Source organism: Cnephaeus nilssonii (genome assembly GCF_951640355.1).
Source record: "Cnephaeus nilssonii genome assembly, chromosome: 4".
Taxonomy (NCBI): Eukaryota; Metazoa; Chordata; class Mammalia; order Chiroptera; family Vespertilionidae; genus Cnephaeus; species Cnephaeus nilssonii.
In genome coordinates this window covers 81,138,180-81,157,668 of record NC_137075.1, presented here as the reverse complement: position 1 = coordinate 81,157,668, position 19,489 = coordinate 81,138,180, and positions in this window count along the sequence as shown.

Sequence of the window (19,489 nt, the reverse complement as noted above, 5' to 3'; positions counted from 1 at the left end):
GGAATAAGAAGTGGCAAGGAAATGGACCTTCCACCCTCTTGGCACCTGGAGGCAAGGGTAGTGTTCAGGAAGAACTGGCTATAGTGAGTCCTCACTTAACATCACTGGAAAGCCATATAACAAAACCAGTTTTGCCCCAGGCTAATAGATATACTAGTAAACAAGAGTTAAATTCCTGTAGCGTCTTATCAATGTTACAACAAAGTGATGTTGAATGAAAGGCTGTTATTTGAGGAGGACCTGCTATACTTGCCCTTACTTTCTTCTCTCCCATCTCACCCCACTCCTGCCTCTGAATGTGGACTTGCTGGTGCTGGGTTTGACCCAAGAACCAAAAGGATGATGGGCATCCAGAAATATTTCCCATCAAAGGCATGAATTATCTACATACATTCTTGAATAGTGATGCAAGTCTCATGTAGGAAAGGATCAGGCTTGGGAAGCATCATGACACCCAGCCCCTCAGGTGCTTTAGGCACCAAGGGAAACTGCTAAGAATGGCTTCCCCTGCTTCTGGTCTGGGTGGCTGCCCTGGTGCTACCGGCATTATTGGCCAAATAAATCCGGCATGTAGCCTTACAGATTAAGTGGATATGGTTTCTCCCTGCTAATTTAAACGGCATGCTTCATCAGGCATTGCCTTCAATGGATTTAGTTTAATAGGAAGACAGATATATAACCAAATAAATTGCAATGTGACAAGTGGTCTGCAGACTGGCAGGGTGTGCCAGGGACCTGAAGTAAAGCAATTCGCTCTGCTGAATTTGGCTGCACCCTAATTTTAGGGTCTCAAGTCAAACGCTTCTTTCTGTTTCCTTCCTAAAATATTGTGCTGAGTCCTGGCAAGTGGAGGTGCCCTGATTGCCCAGGAAAGAATGTTCTCCCAGGGGTTTGGCAGGAACTTGAGACAAGGGAAATGTGGTTCTTCTTGCCCCCTACAAAATTAACACTGAATTTCCCAGCCTACAGCTATGGTGCCTGATCTGCCTGTGTGCCTGCTCATCTTTCTCTGCCCTGGCCCTTGTGAGGCTGCTGATATGAGGGAAGCTGAGTGATGAAAATAACCTTTCTTTGTCTTCTGTAGATGCTTGCCCAGAAGAGAAGCACCAAGCTGGAGAGGCTGCAGGCCTGGGCCTGCATGAAAATTAAGGCAAGTCATTTATCATTTTGGATGTAATTTGCTCATCAGTTGAATAGGGATTATCTGGTCTTCTTATTCAAAATGCTAATATGATGATGAAATACTATTTTGGCAGGATTCTTTAGAGAATTACTAAATACAATGCATCATTTAATTATCAATCTTTCTATAGCCTTTTCTCGCCTCCAGTATCTACTATCCATTTTGTAGTTTCATCAGCTGCCTTAAAGCATTCTTCTTAAATTCTTGCAATTTCAGTCAAACTACTGAGAGGCAGCCATAATTCACATTCATGCTAAGGGACACCTGAGGTCAGCTTTCACTCCTAACCAGGTATCTAAAGCCAGATTTATATTTCTCTTTAAAAAAGAAAATGAAAGCCTCAATAAAAAGGTTGACTGACAACTAGATAAAAGGAGGAATTTCTTTCAGGCTTTCCAAGAAGACAAAATGGGAGCCTTAGAATATAAATCACTTTTTAAATGGTGTCTTAAAAAGGAGTTATTCTCAATCATCTGCCTCTCTCACCCTTGTTCCTGAATATGGTCTATGCAAGCAATTTAACTGTTGTATGTATTTAAATTGAATAACGGTAGTGATATTTTAGGAGATAGAAGGAACCTCAGAGATTTCCTGCTTTGTTCATCTTTTTCTGAAGCAGGGAAGTGGGATTTAGAACAGGTAAAAGATTCCCCCTTGATCTCCAGCTTTTCAGTGCTGAACCAAGGCCAAACCCACAGTTCCTGACTCTCAGCCAAGGGTCCTCAACCAGAGGTGAGATAAAAGTACAAATAGCTACACCTGAGAACGGTATTCTAAGCATAGACCCAGGCCTCAATGTCCAACATGCTGGAAAGGCTGATAGAAGAAGTCAAAGATCCCGCTTGTTGGAAAGGGTGGCAGAAGCAGTCAAAGTGGAACATAACCTTTTGCCCACACTGTCTAAGGTCATTTGGGCTGGAGCGCATAAACGACACTTTGGATGCTTACCTTGGAGGTAACACTTCTGTTGTGTTGAATTTGAGTTGTGCTGTTTTACAGAGAAGGGACGATTGGTTGATTACCTTGCCCTAACTCAGAATTGCTCCAGTTACTCTGATCTTTTTGCCCTGGTTGAGGCCCTCCCTCAAGGTTGGCCCAGTGGAAACTTCCCCGGAGTGTCAGGTTACTGAGAATAAGGGTTCCTGGCAGGTCAAATCTTTCTGGTCAGATCCCATTACTGTGAAGTCCCCACAACTGTCTAAACTCCCTGGGTGTTAACACAAATCAACCCCATATAATGCCAGTGCCTGGGGCTTCGAAATAGTTGTTTTACATGATGGAGCATTCTCCCTACCCCCATCTTTCTCATAGAAACGAGTTAATGATAAGCCCAGGTGTGCCGTGCCAGCACAGCTAAGGGTTCGGTGAGCCTGAGGAGGGGCAGTAAAGGATTGAAGAAAAGACAGACAAAGAGAATAAGCTGGGTCTAGGTGGATCTCCTGTGCCTGGCTAAGGCCACAGAGAAAGATTCAGACAGCAAGCTGAGCCTTTATTTTACAGCGAGAGGTAAACAAGGTAGTGGTCACCATCGTTACAATGTTCTTGTGAGTTTCACTTGGTTTGGCAGCACTTGCTGCACCTCCCACAGCCGATTAGCTACCCAGATAGGATCTAGTGAGCCTTATAAGGTCAAGCTTAATTATGCTAAGAGGGCTGTGACCTCTAAGCTGGGACTTGTTTGTGGCTTTGCCAACAGGTCAGTCCGAGGCTTAACCCTACAGCCTCTCCCTACACCCAGGAGTGGAGTAAAGCAAAGGCTCTGCCTCTCTGTTCTGCATCTAGAGACAGTGCTTGCCTCTCCATCCCCTGTAGTGCAGGACACACCATGTGGTAACTTACCCTGCTGCCTCCGAGGCCTCTTCTCTGGTGGACTTGGTGGCCAGTAGGGTCTTCCCTGGAGTCTTGATGGTCTTGCTTGTACAACACATTTTCTGAGAATTAGTTACACTTAATTATACAACGCCCAGGTAGGGTGGGCCAGTGACTCCCAGGCTGGGGGAATTGAAGTGTTAAGAAGTTCTGTGTATGGGGGAAATCTGACACACAGAATTAAGGAGGCACACCCTAAAGCTGGAAGGGTGTTAGAATTATCTAATCAATTCTAGATGAGTTTGGGTGTGGGCCACATTGGGGTCTGGCTGCAGCATTAGATCCATGGAGAGGCAAAGAATTGGCACAGGTAAACATGTTTGTTCATGGAGATCTAGCAATGTAGAACTGGGGAAGAAGGCAGGAGAAAGGGGTGTGTGTGAGTGAGGGGTGCGGGGTTCTCTGAGGCCCTGAGAGGTGAAATGACTTGGCTAAGGACACGTGGGTAGTTGTCTTTCCTGTGCCACAAATTGGGCAGCTCTGCCTTCCAAAGCAGCTGGTTTGAGGAAGCAAGGAGAACTAATTTTCATCGAATGAGTCAGAGAGAAGCCAGATGTTTGCAGCTGGAGTTGGGCTGTGTGACTCCTGCCACCCGTTGCTGCTACCAGTTTGTTCCTGGATTGAACCTCTGACCTTTTGCCCACAGAATGAAGCAGTGAAACACTCCTTCTGCCAACAACGTTAGAGAATGTGTCCTCCTCACACTGTTCCATCATGAAAGCAGCATATCTCATGACTTTGGTGTTTGAAAGTTCCAATTATTCATGTCATGTGCCCTCTGGATCCTGAACTAGTTGAGAACTAGTCATAGGAATCCAAAAGGGCTCAGCTGCACCTGCCTTCTTCCAATTCCAGGGGAACATGGCTAGAATAGACATTTCTTCAAAGAAGATATACAAACAGGCAATAAGCATATGAAAAATCCAGCATCATTAGTAATAAGGAAATGAAAATCAAAACCACATGAGATACCACTTCATACCCACTGAGCATTTTAGAGTCTGGATTCCTAAATACAGTTTAAGGCATATTGCTGATTATGGCTGTTCTCGGCCTTCATTACGAAACCCTGCTCTTGCTGCATTTCATATCTCTTTTAATTATAAATCATGCTCCCAGGTACACAGATTTACATCAACTCATTTCTCCTCACACTGCCCTTTTCCAAACCCCATTTAGGGTTAGTTAACAAATATCAGTAGGTCCAAATGAGTTGACATGTTAGACTTACCTGTCAATCAACTGCAAAATAATTTACTATTGCTAGTAATATGCCAAAGTTTCTAAGTGATTCAAATTTTAACTAACATATAAAAGAGAGGGGGAGTCAAACTAAACTCTATCAGTCATCACTGTCACTCATATGAATTCTGATGATGCCAGGGAGAATGGACTTCCTAATCTTCCCCATCTGAATTGAACTTACGATCCCATCACAGCCAGGCAGTTAGATTCCACTTTTAAGGCATGAAAAAGTCTGTAGTGGAGACTCCAGAGGCCTGTGGGCAGGCTGGACCCAAAAGAGAGCCAAGGATAGCTAGTCAGGTGCTCAGGACACTTCCCTGTATTAGTGGATGGGACATGATGGGAATACAAAACATGGGGGACCAAGCACAAGTTCTGATTTTAAGATCTGATGCAAGAATAGGAGGAGAAGTAGCTCCTCTATACTCATCTTCTCGTTCTCAGTGAAACCTACTTCTTTCCACACCTTCAAACACAGTTCCCACTTGCTGCCATCCCAGAGGTTGTGTGCCAGCCCACACAGTGCTGAACAGAGTAGGATTCTCAGCAAACCCATGCTTGGATCTTGGTTTACATCTCAGTGAAATAGGGACAATCCATTTCAGCAAGGGGTTGTTCTAGGTTGGGTCTTCCCCAAGACAAGGATTTGGGTGCCATGAGATTATTTGGGAAGTAATGCCTGAAAACCAGTAGAGGGAGGGGAAGTGAAACAGGGAAGGGAGGTGGTCAGTAAAGGGGTGTTATCAAGCACCCACTTGGGCTACTGGAGTTTATGCCCCTGGGAACTCTACAGCCAGTGTACAAAAGATGCCTAGAATTCAACCAGCCCAAGTGAGGGAGCCGGGGCTGTGTGACTCATCCCATCAGTCATTGTGTGTGGCTGCTGTTCCAGCACTTCCAGCCTGCGATGCACGTGATATGCACCATGTGCTTTTTGGAGTAAACCCAATCTGGTGGTCAGGTGTGAGCCATTTACCAGCTCCCTGTGGTTTGTCTCTGTGTGTTTGGTTGCTTTTGACACAAGCATTTTTCTAAGCTCCCCTCTCAGGCAGAATGCGCTGCGGCAGTCTCAACAGTTCAACCACTGCGATGACAACCCCACCCCCTCCAAGCAGCCATCAGCCTCTGACACATACAAGAAAACAGCCTCGAACAAAGCTCCATAACCAACTCCCTAACTGGACGAGGTCTTATAGAAATTGTCAAGAGGATGGCAGGTACTACATTCCTTCGGAAGCTCCAGAAAATACCTGCTACTGCCGAGTTGCTGACCTCATTTCAGATATTGACTCGTTGAGAGTAAATTGGCTTCTGACAAGTTTCTCCCTCTCTGAATTTGAGATGGTTTGGCCATTAAAAATGCTGGCAAGAGCACCTGGACCATCCCTTGGGGCTGGTAGCTTACCCTCCTAAGGCCACTCTCTGGCTCTTTCTGGGATGAACAGGAAAGTGAATCATAAGAAGGATCCTGGGAAGGCTGCATGTCAAATGGACTCATCACCTGAGTTTCCTGGCTGCTGTACTGCTCCCAGCTCTTAGTCCTTTACACTCTGCCCAGACACCCTGGAAGGCCCCTGGGCTGGTGTTAGGTTTCTCCCCTGCAACCTCTGCAGTACAGCACCCACCACATGGTAACTTACCCTGCTGCCTCCTAGACTTGGTCTTCCCTGGAGCTTCGAGGGTTTTGCTTCTGCAGAGGTGAGGCAATGGATTTTCAGGGGATTATTTGCAAATTCAGCTAAGTTTAGAGACAATCTTATGTAAAAACATTTTCTATGTTACAGGTCAAGCATCTTCAAGGACAGACTTCTCCATTAGATTTCCTATTTCTTGATGCAAGTGAAATAGTTTTGGGAGTTCAAGTTTCAGTCTACCTAATTTAGGTGTGCAAAAGTAGAACTTTATTTCTCTTTAACTAAACTTAAAACTTGTTATGGGTTAAATTGTGTCCCTCAAAAAAGATATGTTGGAGTTCCAACTCCCAGTACCTTAGAACATAACCTTAATTGGAGATATGAGACTTTACAGAATTAATCAAGTTAAAATGAGTTCATTAGGGTGGGCCCTAATTTAATATGACTAGTATCCTTACAAGGGGAAATTTAGACAGACACACACACAGGAGAACACCATGTGAAGATAAAGGCAGAGATTGGATGATGCTTCTACAAGCCAAGAACACCAAAGACTGCTGGCAACCCAGCAGGAGCTGGCGGGGAGGCATGGAACAGTTTCTCTCTCTGGATTCTCGGAAGGAAGTAACCATGTTGACACCTTGATCTTGGTTTTCTAGCCTCTAGAACTGGGAGAGAGAGAGAATTGTGAGAGTAAATTTCTATTGTTTAAGTCACCCAGTTTGAGGTGTTTTGTTACAGCAGCCCTAGCAAACTAATGCAACATTCAAATCTCTCAGTGAAGGTGATAAACTTGATCTTGCCAATTCAAAGCAACTTTGGGAGTTTGCAGTTGAACTCAGTCTCTGTGTGAATGCCGCATCCATTTGCAGCTAGGGTTCAAGGTCCGGAGAAGGGGCTGCGCACAAATGGATATACTAGACAAGAAATATAAATATAAAATGGATATACTAGACAAGAAATATAAATTTATAAATGGGGGGAGCCAGGGGAGACCTTACTCTCTAGTGGAGAGGTTCCCGGAATGTCCGGGCCCATAGCTTTTTATTTACTAGAATACACATTTGCCCTTTAGCAAAGCAATCAGACATATCAATGGAAGGTTTGGTAAACAATAAAGGATTATCAGGTTAGGGGATTGCCTTCAGCCATTCAGCCAACAGCAGGGTAATATAATGCTGATTTTTCAGCCCTTGCTGAATATCAAAGTCCATTAGTCTTCTGATGGACTTCTCGCATTTATATGTTAACTACTTGTTGGTCTTAGCCTCCAGCACTCTGGAGGAAATACTCAGGCTCTTCAGCTTTTCCTCTGCCCTCTTGCCCTTCTCTCCAGGCTGTGTCCTCAGCACAGGTGTCTGTTCTCTGGATTCTGCTGATATGTGTCTGTTTCTCTTTGTTGTGCTGGGTCTAAATGCTCTGTGTTTATTGCTGAAGTGTCCACTCCCCACACTATTCCTGGTGTCAGGTCACAGGATCCGAACAGTTTACTTGGCTTCAGCACCCTCACATTAACGGTGAGGCTTAGCCACGTCTGCCAGTTCATTCATATCCTTGTCTACACCTGTATGAATCCTGTGGGTGCAGGGTGGGGTCGAGCAAGGGGACCCTTTCAGATGTTATCTGGAGCTTGTCTCTGAGGGAAGAGAGGTGGTGGTCCCAGGACATACCTCTGCCATCCCAGGCCTGTCTTAGCACCACTTTGCCTCTTGTCCAGCTGCCCATGTGACAGAGACCTCCCGTGAGGCCAAGGTGTGTGAGCTCTGTGGCAACTGGAAACCAAAAACATTCTGAAAATTCATCAGTGGGAGAATGATTAAGTTAGTAAAGGAATATCCATATTATGGAATACTATGCAGCTGTTAGAAAGTATGAGGGATGTCCTGGCATGGGAAGGTCTCCAAAACATGTTACGCTCTAGCAATTCATATATCATTTGCTTTTTGTAAAAACAAAACTATATGTGTGTACTGTATGTGGATGCAAATGCACAGGAAATCCTGGATGGACACATGTCCAAATGTTAGCAGTGTTACCAACAGGAGACATACAGGTTGGAAGAGGGGACAGGTATGGGAAATGGGATGTTTACTTTTTTCTCAAAATATTTTTGCATAATATCAGATAACAGAACTGTATTTTTAAATTATGAAATTTTGACAGAAAAAAATAAACCAAGCCCCCCCTTCCCCACCTCCCACAATAGCCTGAGTCATACCAGGCATGGCCTGCCTATCCCTTTTCTCAGTGCCTCTCAAGTAACCTGCCCACTCTCTTTATTAAGTCCAAAAAGGCTCAAGCATACTGGTTACCCTTTACTGAATCCTCACTTTCCCTCAGATATTGTTAGCGTAAAACTTTAATGAATAAATAAAGGACCAGAAAATACAGCTCCCAATTGCCCTCCAGACCACAGCCTATGTTGTCACAGAGGCCTTCGCAATCCAAAAGGAATAAAGTTGAATCAAGTAACAAGGAGAAATCGATATCTTATTCATGTTAAACCTGGCCTAATGCCCTCCATTATGTGACTCACCACACAGAGAATTGATCTGTTTCTCTTCTGGTGGAACTCGGGAGCTCTAAAATTTTCATTTATATATATTAATGTTGAAGAAGAGAACTTCATGAAGCTGTTCCCTCTCTCTATAAAACTGGTGGATTAATAACAGAGCTTCAGAGCCCCTCATGTTTGACTCAGCTCCAGCCCGGCATGCTAAGTAAACATTCTTGGAGGAAGAGTGCTTAGGTCAGAACAAAGATAATAATGGTCATTAATAACCATCACTCATTACATGGTTCTTCTTCCCCTGAGCGCTTCTAGCCTACTGTTTATAAATGCTCTTTAATGTGCCCAGTACGCTGCCCCCCCCACCGGAGGCAGACACACACATGGAGGGAGGGTAATTGCTGCTGTCATTATGAGCCCTGGCCTGTGCACACAGCATCCTCAGATCACTTCTCCCTCTGGAGCGGAGGGTTAATGGCCACTGTGTAAGGCTGCTTGGGACGGGGAATGGTGGAGTCTAATGACTGGCTCTTGTGGGTGGACCCATGTGTGTGTCTTTATGAACAGGATGAGCTGAAGTAATCTCAAGTCTTCGTGCTAACTATCTTCTGGAAGCTATTGCTAATTTGAAGGCCCAAAGGAAATTATCTTTATTGTGAGTCCAAAATGTCCCCTATTAACTCTCTCTGATGCCCTTACTTGATTCTTATTGCTCTGAAATCCTCTTGATCCAGCTGCAGCTAAATTACCTTCTCATTTTGGCCAAGAGAACCTAGATTATTTCTGTTTGTGTAACCACGGTCCCCAGTGCGATCCCTGTCCTCATTTTCCCCTGCCTTCCCTCCTCCTTAGCCCCCTTCCCAGCTGGTAGATACCCTATGGGTACAAGTGTTTAATTCTCTCTTTTTGAACAAGTTGGAACAGATTTTCTGTGTTTTACTTTTCAAAGATGTGACTGACACCTTAAAATGCAGACACTTGCACCTTTATTTTCTCATCTTAGAGTAGGTGACTGAGTCATTAGAAGCCAAAAAGAACACACAGGATTGATGGAGGACAATATAATTATGGTTGGAACTGGAAATAATATTTGCAAGCCATTGTTACTATGATTTTTTTTTCTGATTTGTGTATTCCAGTATTGGATACCTTCATTTATTTCATCAGTTGGTAAATTCCTTATTCCCTGGAAAACAAGGTTTCTCTGTTAACACGCAGGTGAATATTCTGCACATATACACATCCCCTTGTGAATCCTTTGAAGGTAGACACTTTCTTCTGTAAAAGCAGGAGCTAAAATGTAAAAGCATGTCACCTGACAAATGATTAGGGAATTATTCTTCTTAAACCAAATGAATGCCCAAACAAATCAGTTCCATAAAGTGAAGCAAGAGCATCTCAAGCGGTGCCTAGGAATGTTAATAAACAGAAGAGACACCTCTGCCCACAGCTTGTCATGTCCCTGTCCCCCAACCTCGCAAGGCAGCAGACCAGAAGCACTAGAGATCCTATAGGGAGGTTCAAGCCTGCCATCTCGTGGCTACTCAGAAGAATTACCCGATATTTTGTAAAGTTTAAGAAGGGCAACTGTTGGCATTTATCAGAGGTGTTTATTGGCATGCACTCACAAGTGCCCCCTGAATTTGGGCTGTGGTTATTCTGTCATGGGACTCTGCAGTTTGAAAACGGCCACCAGGGCATCTTTGATATCTTGCCTTTAGGAAGCAAGTGAGAAGGTGAATGCTGGACAGGGAGCTCTGCTGTGTCAGGTTCTCCCTCTGGAATCTGTAATGCTGAAAAGTGGGACCATCTGGGATGCCAGTGACTGCAGCCGCCTGCAGTCCTAGACAAATGGGTAATTTCTTCAAGTGCCCTTCTGATGAACAGAAAAATTTCAGGCTTGTTAGCTAAAGTGTCATTTGCGAGTGCACCTGGAAAGATGATAGCAGGTGGTGCAGTAGAGCACCCAATTCAAGAGGCCGATCCATCCATTGGGTGTTCAACAAATGAAAAGTAATGATGCCTGCTGCTGGCAGTCAGGGGATTTTCCTTCAACCTGGACAAATGGAGATGAGGAAAAAATGAGAGTATCTTCAAGCTGTGCCCTGTGGCTTGTGCTTTTTTTTTTTTTTTTTTTCCAGACTAGAGAACATCTGGAGGGCTCTGCTTTTTAAAAACGATTGGTTGGTTTTCAGTAATTTTTCTGCGTTTTGCTCTTCTTTCTGCAGGTTGTAGGAATTGGAAAATGACAGGGGAAGATTATTGCTATGGCAAATGCAATCTGTCTCGAGGTCAGAGCATGGGAAAAAGAAGGAAATTGGGCTTATCTAGATCCCAAGGTCACCTGAGAAGTAAAAACAAGGTTGAGGGGGCTAACTTACACATGCTTAGACACAACTGCATAATTCTTTTCTGTTTTCCCATCTGTGAGTTGGAAATGAAGGCAGCTGGAATGCCAGCTGATTTCCTTCCAAGGATGTCAGTGTTGTGGGACAACCACTAAGGATGTTATTGTAGCAGGGCGTATAGACTCTATTTAAAGAAGTGCATGAGTAGACTACATTGAAAGGTTTCTCTCTCTCTCTCTCTCTCTCTCTCCCTCCCTCCCTCCCTCCCTCCCTCCCTCCCTCCCTCCCTCCCTCCCTCTCTCTTTCTTCACTGCCATCTGATTCATTTGAGTTGGGAACAGAAAATTACTTTGAAGTAAATGTTCCTTGTTTCACAAAGAACACTTGCGTAGACTTCCTTGGTTATGTAGATGTCAGACTAGCCACCTCTGGTCTCAGGAAAAGGTAGTAACAGGACATCCTGTGCTTTGAGTGGGTTAGAAAAAGTTGCCTCATATCTCGTGGGAGGAATTGGTGGTACACAGCAGCTGTGGGGAGGGCTAGGTGTTGAATGCCGTTGTGTGGTCAATTAAATAAGATGAAAATTAATTAAACGCCCTTTAATTTAATTGCTCACTCCCTGTTTTCAGAACACTTGTCTTACCTTGACCTCTGAGCCCTGACATGCCTGCTTCTTTCCCTGCTTCACTGGTTGCTTTTGCATTTTGTCCTTTGCAAAATCAGCTCCTCTATCTGTTGGCCTTCCTCAAGGGCTTGGTTCTGCTGACGTACCATTTTCAAAAAGGTAAAATTAGGACTCTCAGACAAATGTAAAAGGAGCACATGAAAGATTTTATGTAGCTCATTAATTAATGAAGAAACCAGTAAGGCATGAAAATCCACTGAACGATGCCCAGAACTCAGTAGTTTCCATTGCTGATTTCCAAGGTTTTAATAAGTCCCTGACAGTCCTGAGCTCTCTAGCCATTCTGTGCTTTCTCTGAGCAATCTTACCTAAGCCATATAACATCTGATTTTCAAGTTTATGTCTTTGGTCTCGTTCTCCCAGCTTCAACCATGACAACTCCTCTTAAAGGGTTTTGAGAAGATAATGTGCCCAAGGTCACTTAGCATGTTAGAAGAAGAGCTGAGATTTGAACTTGGGACTCTCTGAATTCAGAAATGGGGCTAAAAGCCTGCAGTATTAATAGGAGGTGGTTTTGGAAGTACCCAAACTTAGGCAGCTAAACCTGTGGTAGACTCCCTGTCATTCTGTCATAAGGAGAAAGAGTCTTCCTCGGGAGGAGGAGGCTGAAGACATGTACCTCCCTGTTTCTCTGGCTGAGTTACAGGGAAGGGCCCATGCTGCTGGCTGTCCATGGTTAGTGTTGCTGCTCCATTGATGATGTAGGAGTAGGTGATACCCCCTTTCGACTGCTGGGGTTTCAGAGATTGGGGGCTTTTGGTGCTGTGCCTTGATCTAACTACCTCTGACATTTTCCCTCCAGTCTGGGTTGTGGGTAAGAGTAGAGTCCAGGAGGGAGTTGGGGTGGGTGGTGTAGTTTTTATTCCCTAGGAGATGTTCCTAGGTTTTCTGAGGGTCTTTTGCATCTTCCACCTCTGCCCCATTGACCTGGGTTTCTGCTGTTCTTTCCGGTTCACAACTTCATCCTCCAGTGTTTAGGAAGAATGAAGTCTCAAGCCCATCAGGACATGACTTGTCTCACATAGTTAGCAGCAAATTTTGATCTATGACGTAAGCAGAAAGAGCCCTGTTTTCAGCCAAATCTAACCACTTGCCTGGTTCTTCATTCTTTTCTCTGGCAGGAGCCATGATTTATGCAATCCTAGGCCTTTACCACACTATTGCCTGTGTCCATGAGTTATACATATACTAGTATATGCATACAAGTTCTTTGGTTGATCTCTTCCCACCCAACCCTGGCTTCCCTCTGAGATTCAACAGTCTGCTCCATGCTTCTATGTCTCTGGATCCATTTTGTTCATAAGTTTATTTTGTTCATTAGATTCCACAATGAATGAGGTTATGTGATACTTGTCTTTCTCTGACTGGCTTTTTTCGCTTAGCATAATACACTCCAGGTCCATCCATGCTGTCTCAAAGGGTAAGAGATCCTTCTTTTTTACTGCTGCATAGTATTCCATGGTGTAGATGTACCACAGCATTTTTATCCATTCATCTACTGATGGGCACTTGGGCTGTTTCCAGATCTTAGCTATTGTAAATTGCATTGCTATGAACATAGGGGTGCATACATTCTTTCTGATTGGTGTTTCGGGTTTCTTAGGATATATTCCTAGAAATTGGATCACTGGGTCAAATGGGAGTTCCATTTGTAATTTTTTGAGGAATTCCATTCTGTTTTCCATAATGGCTTCGCCAGTCTGCATTCTCAATAGCAGTGTACAAGTGTTTCCTTATCTCCACGTCTTCGCCAGCACTTGTCATTTGTTGATTTTCCAATGATAATGTGTTGTTTTTAGTATGTAGATTTTGTACTTTTTTTGTTATACTTATTCCTAAGTATTTTGTTTTGATATAATCATAAATGGAATTGTTTCCTTAATTTTTGGATTGTTCATTGCTAATGTACAGAAATACAATTGATTTTCATATATTGATCTTATATTTTACAACCCTATAGAAATTTATTTATTAGTTTTAATAGTTTATTGTGGATGCCTTAGGATTTTCTATGTATAAAATCATGTCATCTATGAATAGAGATAGATTTACTTCTTTCTTTTCAATCTTTAGTTAGGAGGCTGTTTTTAAAACCAGTCTTGCTCCCACAATGCTCCTGTCTCCTCTACTGCCCTTTCCTAGGATCACACAGCCCAGCAAACAACTTTAAGCTTGGTATCAGGCATCACAGTCCTAAAGGCCATTGACCATCTCCATTTAGGGGATTTCTCCCTGGCCAGTTTTCTCTTCTTATGGCCCCAATGCTTGGAAACCTTCTTGGGCCTTCTTCTCCCTCTAGGTTGCCTTCATACCTTTTCCATTATCAATCATCTCAAGCCCCTTATCTTCTCTCTTTGGGATGCCCTCAAATTTTTCTTTACTTTATTATGCAGAGCAGATCATCCCTCATGGTCTCAAACACTCCTATCCATTTATGCTCAGAGGCCTTTCCCTGTAACAGCAAAAAAATAAAAAATAAACCAAAATAAAGTCCAAATTAGAAACACAACATTGATATGCATCAAAGTATTTTCCTAAACTGAAGAACTGTCTCCCTTGGAGAGGAATTTTGCCTCACCTCTTGAAGTCAGAAGTAGTTGCCAACAGTTTGGCTAAAATAGATGATAGTTCTCACCTCCCACTACAGGAGAGTGAGAACCACCTTTTTCTTTTTTGAGAGGCTCTGGTCTGATAAGAGAATCATTAACTAGAAAACCAGAATATTCCCAAATAACTTGGGAGCCTGAAGGTGCCAGCACCCACCCATCTTCCCGCAAAGCAGAGCAGGCTGATGGTGGGAAGTGTGTGAGTTGGCGCAACCTAATTCAGATCCTCTGCTGTTCTATGATGGGGATTTCAGGGGTGTTCCATGTGGGAGCAATGTCCTCTGGTCATGGGCAGAGAAAATAAAAGCTACTATTGACAGAGTAGTTAAGAGTTTGGGCTCTGGAGCCAGACTGCATGGGTTCAAATCCCAGCTCTGCTACTTAATAGATGTTTGACCTTGGCCAAATTACCAAAACCTTTGTGTCATCCTACCTTAAATTTCTATTCTCTTATGCATACCTAAGTTGTTTTTTTTTAATCTGTCAAATAAGGATGTTTTCCTCATAGGATTATTATGAGGATTAAATGGGTTAATATATGTAAAGCTCATAATAGTTTTTAGCCTGTATAACTATGAAAGTGTTAAACAACAATCACAACAATACCCTGAATTGTTGGAGGTCTTCCCTGCCAGACTGAGTTAGCAGGTAGGGAGGGACCATGTGAATTTTTGCATCTCAGCACCAGTGCTGGCACACAGTAAAGACCTTTATCAAATGTCTATTACTTGAAAGGATGCATAAACTTTTTTGATCTACTCAGAGGGTGATTTCTTATCAAGCTGCTGATCAAAAGGAGATGTTGTCAAGTAAGTGCCTTTGTGAGCATCCTTGGGAAACTGTTCTCAAAGTCACTAGGGAGTGTGTGGATAAAATGTTAGAGTTAAATTTCTGAAGTTAAAGAAGATGCTGTAATTTAGGAAGAATGATTCGGAGAGAAGAAAAGTAAAACAAGCAATGTAAGAATAATTGTGGGGAAGGAGATTCTGTAATAGTCAGCAGAAAAAATACCACTAGAACATGGATTGGCAAACTTTTCTGTAAAGGACCAGGTAGAAGATATCCTAGGCTTTGTGGGCCACTTTGCACCTACTCAACTCAGCTGCTATGGAAAGACAGGGACAGCTACAATATGTAAACAAATGGGCGTGGCTGTGTTCCAATAAAACTTTATGGACAGGAGGAGGTGGGCTGGATTTGCCTGCTGGTTGTAGTTTGTTGACCTCTTCACTTGAATGATGTCAGGAATGAATAAAGGTATATCAGTGGACTGTGACAGCTGGAGAAGCAATTTGCACAGAATCCTTTATGAGATGAGTAGTGGCTACCTCAATAGCCTGGGAGTTCTTCTGCCCACATGTGTAGCTCCATGGAGCACTCAGTACAACTACTTCAGTTTTGTTTTGTTTTTTACTTTTTGAAATCTAATTTTTATTTGAAAAATTACAAACCTAGAGAAAAGTTAAAAGAACAATACAATGAATACCAGTGTATCACACATCTAGATTTACCAACTGTTAACATCTGTTCCATCCCTATAAATAGGCACACAATTCCCATTGTCAAATCATTTGAAAGTAGGTTTCTGCCATCATTATTCCTCATCCCTAAACACTTCAACATGCATCTGCCAAGAACTGGGACATCCTCTGATAAACAATACCATCATCACACCCACAAATATAACCATTACTTACTAAACATCATATAATATGCTGTCCACACTAAATACTAAATTTCTCCAAAATGTTTCATATAGATGATTTCCCCCCTTTAACTAAGGAGCTTGTCAGGGTTCACACATTGTAATTGATTCTTGTCTCTTCAGTGTCCCTTAGAACAGCCTATCTCTTCCCCCCTGCCAGGTCACTGTTCTTCTTGACTTTAAATCCTTTTAAAGAGTTCAGTTAAGGTGTCCTGCAGGCTACCCTGCATTCTGGATTTTTTTTGTTTCTTCAGAATTTAGTGTAAAGAAATCTAGCAAGGACACCTTTGGAATCATTTGTTTGTTTGCATTCAATGATTTCATTCTTTTTGGTTTAATTGTGTATTATTAGGTATGTAAAACAGTTACGTGCTTCAAAAATCAAAACTATAGATGGGGAAATCTTGTGTCCATGTATATCCCATCCATTCCAATCCTACCCATTTCCTAAAGGCAACTATTGTCATTAGCCTCTAGTTTATCTTTCCTGTGTTTTTATAAATAAGAAAAAAATGTTTTTATTTTTCTCACAAAGGTATTATATTACATATACTCTTTCTACCTCATTTAAAAATAAATTATTTTGGAAAAAATATTACAGTTATGGAACCAACTACTTCAATTTTAACATGACAAGTATGAGGAAGAGTGGACAAAAAATATGCAATGCCATAACTTTTGGATAAGAAAGAACACTTCAAGCGAGTTGAAACTCATTTATATTAAAAGTAGAGAGGACAGATAATCCAAAAGAAAGACTCCTTAAATCATTTCTATTTATCTGCAGAATGGATTTTTATATCTATGTTAAAAAAAAAAAAGAGAGATTTATAATCTGGAAATTCACAGAATTTCAAGCACAATAATAGAACCAAGTGTTGAAAACATCACCTCTAGCCTGCCACTTGGGCCCCAGCTTCCTTGTCCCTGCTGTAGCGATACTTCAACCTTTCCCAAGGCGGGCAGGGAGCTTCCTGAAGATGCAAGTGGCTCATTGGTAGCCTAGAAATTCAATCTCTCCTGAACCGCATGAACACACGGCCTATAAACCAACCCGGAAACCTGCTTCTTGCTCCAGGACAAGGTTTTCTTTCTATTTCACTCCTACCTGGGAAAGAATAGAGGAAGAGGAAATAGGTTATCGTGGGGAGGCAAGCTCTTACTTTCTCACAACTTCATTCTATGGAATGGCCCTAGGACACTTCAAATAAAGTAGTTGAGAATATTGGGTGTTAGCTCTAATAGTCAGTTCTGGTATGTTAATTTCCTAGCCACTAGAGCCTCTAATGTGGCTGCTAAATTTGCTGCACCACAGAAGAAATATACCTTCAGCCTGTTGGGTAATTATCTCAGGAATTATAAAGGCAATAAATGCATGATTGCTTTTTTTATTAATACATTAGAGCAGAGATGCATAATTGGCACTTTAACGATCTAGTGGCAGCAAATTAGACAATAATGTAATTTCAAAATGGCAATTCCTTTTGGCAATTAATTGGCATCACCTTTCAGTAGCCCTTTTCAGTACATTGCTGGGGACTCTCACTGCCGATGAGAAACAGGATTATGCTAAAGCTGAGTGGGAGCTATGGGGAAGAGTTAAGTTAATTACTTAACAAAACAAGTGGTTGATCTTTATGTTCTTGATCAATGAGTCTCTGGGGTTTAATAACAGCAGTAACATACTATCCCATTTCCCCAGATTGAGCCCAAACGATGTATAAACTTTTTGTAATGTAATTACCACCCATAAATCACTTCATTTCTGAAATATGGTAGCTTCTGATCGGATGAGATTGCTTTTAACAATCTCCTTAGCGTATGAAGGAAAGAAGAAAAATCTTGCCTCTAATGGAAAGGCAGGTAAGGAAGGAAGGTGATGTCATTACATGTTACTGGCTGAGAAAGAAACAATGTCATCAAGTGTTTGCAAAGCACTTTTATGTACACAATTAAATTTAATCCTCACAGCTCTGTGTTTTGGTAGCAGTGGGTTTACAGGAATTGTTCTAGAAAAAGTCCCAAAGCATAAATCTAAATGGGACATTGACCTGTTTTGAATAGATTAAAAAACGTTAATATGCAACGTATCAAAATTTTTTTAACAATGTTTTGATTAAATAGTTATAATTATTGACAGGTAAACTTATATTGAAATTGGTAATTGCAACATTACCCTATCTGCTGCTAATTTGAAGCTATATATTTGTCTGTATTGAATTTCACTGCATGCCTCCTGTTCTCTCCTGAAACTGAATAACGAGATTAAGCATCTCTCAATAATGAGAGCAGACACTATATTGACTGGTTTTTAACAGCTCAGCTCTATCTTGATTTTTTAAAATATAACTCAGAGTCTCTAAACAGTTCTGTCTGCATTTTAATATCTAACACCAGAAACTATATTATAAGGCAACTGAGAATACTGGTAGCGTGAGAGATGAAATTGAGGCCACCCTACAGGACCCTCAAATCTTTATTTGAAAAGGCAATTTTGCAGGGCCAGAGAGATGGGTAAGTGACAGCCACTTGATGCAAACCTGGGGACAGTTATACTAGAATTCTAGTTCCAAGTACCTAGAATGAATGCATAAAATCAGTCCTCTGGGTTTTCAAATTCTTGGTTGTAGGGCGAATATCTATGACTCCAGAGACATAGGCAGCAGTCATTCCTTAATTCATTTGCACAGTCCACAGTTATTTATTAAATGGCTGTGCCATTCCAGTCACTGTGCTAGTCACTGGACATACGGAAGTGAACAAAGCAGTTATGGTCTTTGCTTCACAGGAAATACAGCAGGAAGGAGAAGGCAGTCCCACGTCATGTCATTCTGCTTATAAGCAAACTTGAATCCAGATGGAGCTGTAGGTTTCTTTCTGTCTTTTTTCTTTTCTTTTTTCTGTCTTCCCTTTCCTTTCCTGTTCCTTTCATTTGCTCCTCCTTCTCCCTTCCTGTCTATCTCTTATCCATGGGGTTCTGACTATTATTCTCAATTTAGTCCAGATTTGATGTCACTCGGTTGGTTTGTTAGCTAATGGTAATTTGAGAATGTGAGATAACGAAGTCCTGGTTACCAGTCACGTTTCTATCTGGCTCACATTCCTTTCTTGATGGGTTCAGGCTTCCTGGTGGTATTAAACCCCAGGAAGAATGTTAGTACCTTTTGCTAGTGCCAGTTTCCTTTTCTTAATTTACTTATCAAGAAAAGCCAAGATCTATTTCACTGAATAACCACCATCTGTTGAACTCCCACTATGTGCCAGGTACTTTCTGTAGATAATCTCCAACTTCTCACAGCATTGTTATCCTCTTTCTATAGAGGAAGAAATTGCAGCTGAATGAGTTTTGGAAACTTACCTAAGGTCACAGGACTTCTATGTGAAAGACCTGGGATTTGAACTCACAACCATGAGAGTATAAAGCTCTTGTTGCCCTTACCAGTTCCTACTGCTTCTAGAACCTTCCTCTTTAAGTGCCCTTGGGTCCACAGCTTGATATTTACTTGAACTCTTCTTGTTTATTTCAAATAAGGATATAGAAAGCTGGTGCTTCTCCTTTTCCTGTGCCTACAGGACTGAGTTAACTACCTTTTTGTATCAATTGTCAGCTGGTGGTTTTGATTTTGGTTTAATACTACAAAGAACCATAGCTTTGAGCTGATTCCAGTTATGGCACAAAGTCTGGCCATGTCTTTCAACCTATAA